Consider the following 338-nt stretch of genomic DNA (forward strand, 5'->3'; position numbering starts at 1 on the left):
AGACTCGGAGGGGACCGACTTCAGTGGGGGACAATAGGCTGACGATCCTCCCTCCCACCCACACCTGTCAGGAAGGCTGGGGGAGGGGACTGACCCACTTAGCTGCCTCCCTCCCGGGCTTCCACTAATGAGGCTCTGGGCTTTGGGAGGCAGCCTTCCCCCCCGGGCTGTGCCTGAGGCTGTCCCTTCCCCCACAGCCCGTCATTATCTGCTGGGGGTGTTCATTGGCTCAGGCAGCCCCCCTTATCTGCAGTTGTGCCTGCTCGTGGCAGTGAGGAGGAGACTCTGGGTCCCCAAATGTGCCCTCTCTGCCCCTAGCTCCCTACTCCCCGGGACTG

Source organism: Pteropus medius, unplaced genomic scaffold, assembly GCF_902729225.1.
Source record: "Pteropus medius unplaced genomic scaffold, Ma_sr-lr_union100, whole genome shotgun sequence".
Classification (NCBI taxonomy): Eukaryota; Metazoa; Chordata; class Mammalia; order Chiroptera; family Pteropodidae; genus Pteropus; species Pteropus medius.